General features: G+C 43.5%; 1 non-coding gene across 1 annotated transcript; it reads left to right on the forward strand.

Moving 5' to 3' along the window:
• The first annotated feature begins 273 nt into the window (after positions 1-273).
• On the forward strand, positions 274-344 carry TRNAG-GCC (transfer RNA glycine (anticodon GCC)). The gene has a single exon. It is a non-coding gene; the product is annotated as a tRNA-Gly (tRNA).
• Positions 345-6,686: the final 6,342 nt, after the last annotated feature.

A 6,686-nucleotide genomic window follows, 5' to 3' on the forward strand; every position in this document is an offset into this window, starting at 1 on the left:
ATAATGTCAGAGGTAGGGACGCAGCAAGGGGACGGGAGAGAAGCTCGTTTCCACAGTTTCTCCCTCATCTTCACTGTGGTCTTTGTCCTTAACTTGATGGGAAAACTTGGTCCACATCGATGTTTCTACTGGCACAGGACAGTGTGGAAATGCTGCTTTCTCACCAATGCCGTTGGTCTGATTGCACCTCCTGTTCTGCTCAGGTTGCGCAGATCGACAAACACAAGACACGACAGACTGCTGTGAGGTTTCCTTATACACAGGGTGAGCGCTTCCCAGCTGGCTCAGCGGTAAAGCATCTGCCTGCCAAGCAGGAGATACAGGTTCGATCCCTGGGTCAGGAAGATCCCCTGGAGAGGAAAAGAGCAACCTGCTCCAGCATTCTTGTGTGGGAAATCCCATGAAGAGAGGAGCCTGGCGGACTACGGTCCATGGGGTTGCAAAGAGTCGGACACGACTTAGCAACCGTACAACAATATGCAGGACGGGGAACAAGAAACCCTGTCCTGTAAAATGGAGCAGAAGCTTCCTGACTCCGGGCAAGGCCTCCAGATGCCCCACCCAGTCTGCATTTGGGGAGCATGTGGTCATGGGACGTAAGACTGAGGGGGTGTGAACAACCTCAGTTACTGGGGGGTCCTTCAGCCTTTATACCTTTCAAGGTTGAGAAATAAAGAGAAAATATGGAGGCTAAGGTACCACTTTTATTATCGAGAACAGCTTACTTGGTGGACTTAGCTTGAGGTCTGTTACCCAAGTGGATGTAATACTGACCTCTATCTTGCCTGCAAGGAAATGCTTCCCTGGGAAAGCTGTGATGCGGAGGCAGGGAAAGGAACCCTGCTTTCTATAACAGGCTCAAAGCTCCCGTCCCAGAGGAAGGAGGTGGAAATATTTTTGAGGAAAAATTCACATAACATAAAATTCACTATTGAAAGTAATTTATTGAAGTAAGGTTCACGTAACATAAAAACCAATCATTTTAAAGTGAATGACCCAGTGCCATTTATTCAGCTCAGTTCAGTTCAGTCGCTCAGTCGTGTCCCACTCTTTGCGACCCCATGAATTGCAGCACGCCAGGCCTCCCTGTTCATCACCAACTCCCAGAGTCCACCTAAACCCATGTCCATCAAGAAGGTGATGCCATCCAACCATCTCATCCTCTGTCGTCCCCTTCTCCTCCTGCCTTAAATCTTTCCCAGCATCAGGATCTTTTCAAATGAGTCAGCTCTTCACATCAGGTGGCCAAAGTATTGGAGTTTCAGCATCAGACCTTCCAATGAACGCCCAGGACTGATCTCCTTTAGGATGGACTGATTGGATCTCTTTGCAGTCCAAGGGACTCTCAAGAGTCTTTTCCAACACCACAGTTCAAAAGCATCAATTCTTCAGCGCTTAGCTTTCTTCACAGTCCAACTCTCACATCCATACATGACCACTGGAAAAACCATAGCTAGACTACACGGACCTTTGTTGGCAAAGTAATGTCTCTGCTTTTGAATATGCTATCTAGGTTGGTCATAACTTTCCTTCTTTCCTTCCAAGGAGTAAGCGTCTTTTAATTTCATGGCTGCAATCACCATCTGCAGTGATTTTGGAGCCCATAAAAATAAAGTCAGCCACTGTTTCCCCATCTATTTGCCATGAAGTGATGGGACCAGATGCCATGATCTTAGTTTTCTGAATGCTGAGTTTTAAGCCAACTTTTTCACTCTCTTCTTTCATCAAGAAGCTCTTTAGTTCTTCTTCACTTTCTGCCATAAGGGTGGTGTCATCCGCATATCTGAGGTTATTGATATTTCTCCTGGCAATCTTGATTCCAGCTTGTGCTTCCTCCAGCCCAGCGTTTCTCATGATGTACTCTGCATAGAAGTTAAATAAGCAGGGTGACAATATACAGCCTTGACGTACTCCTTTTCCTATTTGGAACCAGTCTGTTGTTCCATGTCCAGTTCTAACTGTTACTTCCTGACTGCATACAGGTTTCTCAAGAGGCAGGTCAGGTGATCTGGTATTCCCATCTCATTCAGAATTTTCCACTTATTAATATTGTATTAAAAAATGTTGCTCAGTGATCACCATTCTCTTACCCTAGAACATTTTTGTCACCCTCTAAAAGATACCTTGTGCCTCTAAGGATTTACTTCCAGAGCTGGGGTAGACTGTTACTATTATGGTCCTTCTCATCTTCTCTAAATCAGTGGCAAGGGAAGGAGGGTGACTGAACAGAGACGTTATTCTTCAGAGTGGCTTTGGGCGGAAAGGAGGATTGGAGGTGATGGTGTGCTGAGCAAGGCTTCCATCTGACCGTTCTGGTCCGTTAACTCCCCTCCCGGCTGTCAATAAACAAATTCCAACACCTTCTAGTGCAGGTTTCTTTCTCTGCTGCCTTGGGTCTCAGCTGCATCATGTGAGATCTTTGGTTGTGATGCGTGGACTCACTAGTTGTGTTGAGAAGGCTTATTTGCTTTGCATCAGGTGGGAGCCCAGTTCCCCGATCAGGGATCGAACCTGTGTCCCCTGCATTGTATGGCAGATTCTTAACCACCGGACCACCAACTTTCCATTTGTATTACTGTTCTCTAGAGAAACAAAATGAGAGCAGTCTGTCTGGCTGTCTGTCTATCTTATCTATCTCTCTGTTGACTCATGTGATTGTGGGGGCTGGTGGGACAAGCCAAGATCTAGGGCAAGCCAGCAGCTGGAAAAAGCAGGCAGAATGTTGCAGCTTTGAGGCAGAATTCCTTCTTCTTTGGCAACTTTAGTTTTTGCTCTTAATGCCATCTGTTCTCCCACATTAGGGAGGTTAATCTATTTTTTTTGTTGATGTTCAGTAGCTTAGTCACATCTGATTCTTTGCAACCCCATGGACTGCAACATGCTAGGCTTCCCTGTCCTTCACCATCTCCTGGAGATTGCCCAAGTTCATGTCCATTGGCTCGGTTATGCCATCCAACCATCTCATCCTCTGTCATCTCATCCCCTTCTCCTCCTTTCTTCAATCTTTCCCAGCATCAGAGTCTTTTCCAATCAGTCAGTTCTTCGCAGCAGGTGGCCCAAGTACTGACGTTTCAGCTTCAGCGTCAGTCCTTCCAATGAATATTCAGGACTGATTTCCTTCAGGATGGACTGGTTGGATCTCCTTGCAGTCCAAGGGACTCTTAAGAGTCTTCTCCAGCACCACAATTCAAAAGCATCAATTCTTTGTCAGTCAGCCCTCTTTATGGTCCAACTCTCACAGCCATACATGACTAATGGAAAAACCGTAGCTTTGTCTGGACGGACCTTTGTTGGCAAAGTGATGTCTCTGCTTTTTTATATGCTGTCTAGGTTGGTCATAGCTTTCCTTCCAAGGAGCCAGCGTCTTTTAATGTCATGTCTGCAGTCACTGTCCGCAGTGATTTTGGAGACCAAGAAACTAAATTCTGTTAGTGCTTCCACTTTCCCACCTTCTATTTGCCATAAAGTGATGGGACTGGATGCCATAATCTTAATTTTTTGAATGTTGAGTTTCAAGCCAGCTTTTTCATTCTCCTGTTTCACCCTCATCAAGAGACTCTCTAGTTAGTTCCCCTTTGCTTTCTACCATTAGAGTGGTTTTATCTGCATATCTGAGGTTATTGATATTGTCCCTGGCAATCTTGATTCCAGTTTGTGATTCATCCAGCCTGGCATTTCTCATGATGTACTCTGCTTAGAAGTTAAATAAGCAGGGTGACAATATACAGCTTTTCTCCATTTGAACCAGTCCGTTGTCCTGTATCTGGTACTAACTGTTGCTTCTTGACCCATATGCAGGCTTCTCAGCAGACAGATAAGGTGCTCTGGTATTTCCGTCTGATTTACAATCAACTGATGGTAAATCTTAATCGTATCTAAAAGGTACCTTCACCACAAACTCTAGACTAGTGATTTACTAAACAACTGGGGTTTGAGCAGGGGCTTTGGCCCCACACCAGTCACCTCCCTAGCCAACTTGACATAAAATTAACCATCACCCCATTCATTCTTCTTAATTTTTAGTTGGTAGCACCTCTATATTATTTACTGTGTGCTAAAGACTTTTCTAAGTGCTTTATTAATGAAGATCCATTATACACATACATGGATGTAAGTCTTAGTACCTGAATACACTTCATGGCTTGCTAGGTTGTTCCTCGAATATGTGCGCTGCCTGCCACCCCGTTCATCTACTTTTTGTTCACCTCAATCACTTCCCTGTTCTGTTTGTGCGTATTCACTGAGTCCTCTTCCTGGGCTGCATCCCCGCCTGCCCCTGCATTCCTAGACTCCGCTGTCATTCTGTGGCTCTGATTATCAGAGAATCCAAAATAACAGGAGTGAAAATGAGGCAGAAGTGGATTTCTTAAGTAAAAGTCTGGGGTCTGGGTTGGTAGTCCAGGCCTGTGCGACCTCAGTCACCCTGGCTCCCAGCTTGGTGCTGCTCCTCTGTTCTTACCATGCAGCTTCCACCTCGTGGTCCAGACTGGCTGTAGCAGTCATCTCCTTCCAAGGGTTATGGGGAATAAAGGAGCAAAGGGAGGCAGGAGCTATATTCATTGAGCCTTCTTCACTGGAGTATTGGGGCAGAAGCACATTCCTCTAATAATGATCAATCCACACAATCTTTATTTTTTTGGTATATGTATATATACTATCGAAGTATAGTTGACTTACAATGTTTCAGGTGCACGGCAAGGTGATTTAGTTATTCAAGTACACATATATTATTTTTGAAATTTATTTTCCATCATCTCCATCCTCCACAAGACTTTAGAGCTATGCTGGGTGGGAATTCACACTGTCCAGTCTTGTACCAAATGGAAGCTCCTCAGTGAGACATCCAAGGAATCAGTCTCAACCAGCGTCACGCAAGGAGACTCCGTGGCTTTGCTTACTGTCGTGGCCTAGACGAGAAACCATTTCCACTAATTGTAACGGGGAACAGCCCTGTTGGTTACACTCCACCTTGAATGCATTTAATGGTGACAGAAACAAATGATGGATAACTTTTATTGCTCTCAAACTCATCAAAAGAAGGAAATTTCAAAGCTTAGAGGGAAATCACATGTACTTACATCTTATGAGAAATATCATGGAAATACCACTTCTGTCATTTCTTGGGAAGAAAGCTGTTATCAGGTGTTAGTGGGACATCCAGGGGACCTAATTTGTTTACATTGGGTTGGCCAAAAAGTGCCTTCAGTTTTTTAAGTAAAAATAAAAGACACAGTTTTCATTTTCACCAAGAACTTTATTGAATAGCGTATTCGCTGTTTCATTCCACTGCCTTCGGCTCTTCTTCAGGCAACGTCCTAGTTCCATCTTCCCAAAGTTTTTTATCTTTTAGAGCAAAGAATTGTTCCAGGTTCCTTCTACAGTCTTCCAGAGAATTGAAATTTTTTCCATTAAGAGAAATTTTGTAAAGACTGGAATAAATGGACATTCGAAGGTGCAATGTATGGTGAATACAGCAGATGAATCAGAACTTACTAACCAGGTTGTAACAGTTTTTGCCTGGTCATCAAAGAAACATGCATTCTTGCATTATCCTGATGGGCACTCTTTACCGACTGAGCCACTAGGGAAGCCTGGTGGAAGCTGGGTATAATCCCAGAATGACGTGGCTTTGGAATGCACTTGTATTCTCCAGCCTTAAACCTGTAAGCTAAATGAAAATTTAAGGAATGTCTTGTAGCAGTCAGATCACATGTTCTCAAGGTACATTTACCAGAAAAATTACCTCCAAAAAGCAAGAGTTTAGGCACTTATGAAGAAAAATGGAAGTAAGAATAGAAGAGAAGGAAAAAAAACTAGACCTATTTCGAAAAGAAAAAATCATATATAGTAGATATTTTAAAAATTGTTACTGAGGCTCCATATGAAAGAGATTTGTTATTAGGTTATAATTATTCGCAGTGGTAAAGAATCCATCTGCCAATGCAGGAGACGCAAGGTTCCATCCCTGGGTTGGGAAGATCCCCTGGGGAAGGAAATGGCAACTCACTCCAGTTTTCTTGCCTGGAGAATCCCATGGACAGAGGAAGCTGGTGGGTTACAGTCAGTGGGGTTGCAAACAGTTGGACACGACTGAACGACTGAGCACTTACATAATAATTATTTACCCTGATTAAGGAATCTTGTGTTCAAGAAATATCTGTAGAGGAGATGGAAACAAAGCCGAGAGCCCAGGGGAAAATATCATTTTGTGAGAGTGGCCTGCTGGTGGCAGCAACGGATCGCAGCTGTCTCTCATCCCATAGGCGTTCCAAGCACAGCGTCAAACGTGGCTTTCCTGCTTCTATAAGATTTCAAATCACAGGCTGCTGTTATGACAGCCATAAAAATTGGAAAATCATTCTAGCTATCAGTATGACTGACAGGATTATTTTCCAGAACACTTTCTATTCCAGAATTTACATTCATTTCTTCCCCTGTTGGTTGAGGGAATGGAAGGGGGTGGGTATTACTAATTAAGTGAAAATTGTGCAAATGTTTTAAAAACTGAGGGACCAGACCACTGAAATTGGTAACACCTTAGTTATTAACCTCTGATTTGGTTGCAAGATGAATAAAGATTTAATAAACTGAGTTTTGCACAGAATGAAATATTTACTGCTTTGTTGAGAATGTTTTGAGAGAGCTCCAGTAATGATTTTTCAGTTCTCTTTCATACAAATGATTAA

The sequence above is a fragment of the Bubalus kerabau genome, chromosome 14 (genome assembly GCF_029407905.1).
Source record: "Bubalus kerabau isolate K-KA32 ecotype Philippines breed swamp buffalo chromosome 14, PCC_UOA_SB_1v2, whole genome shotgun sequence".
Classification (NCBI taxonomy): domain Eukaryota; kingdom Metazoa; phylum Chordata; class Mammalia; order Artiodactyla; family Bovidae; genus Bubalus; species Bubalus kerabau.